Source organism: Colobus angolensis, unplaced genomic scaffold (genome assembly GCF_000951035.1).
Source record: "Colobus angolensis palliatus isolate OR3802 unplaced genomic scaffold, Cang.pa_1.0 Scaffold199, whole genome shotgun sequence".
In the NCBI taxonomy this organism is placed as follows: Eukaryota; Metazoa; Chordata; class Mammalia; order Primates; family Cercopithecidae; genus Colobus; species Colobus angolensis.
The window spans coordinates 2,289,703-2,290,204 of record NW_012115143.1 but is presented as its reverse complement, the minus strand read 5'-3'; positions in this window follow the sequence as shown (position 1 = coordinate 2,290,204).

Genomic DNA, 502 nt, shown 5'->3' with positions numbered 1-502 from the left:
AAAAAATCTAGGCCGGGCGCGGTGGCTCAAGCCTGTAATCCCAGCACTTTGGGAGGCCGAGACGGGCGGATTACAAGGTCGGGAGATCGAGACCATCCTGGCTAACATGGTGAAACCCCATCTCTACTGAAAAAAAAAAAAAAAAATTCGCTGGCACATGTATAGTCCCAGCTACTCAGGAGGCTGAGAAGGGAGGATCAGTTGAGCCCAGAAAATCAAAGCTAGAGTGAGCTGTGATTTCACCACTGCACAACTCCAGCTTCTGTTCATCCACCTAAAATGAGAGACTTCTCTGGGACCCTGGGGCTGAAATTACGGAAGAAAGGTGTGGAATATCTTTCTATGTCCAAGTCCCTGAGGGCAAGAAGGAGAACTGAGAGACTGGTCTTATTGGACCTTGCTGACACTGTTAGCTCATGTCCTTTCTTTTTCTCCTTTCACTGTCAATCTCCTAAAATGTGTGGTTCACACTCACTATGCCCACATCTTCTTCTCCCATTCT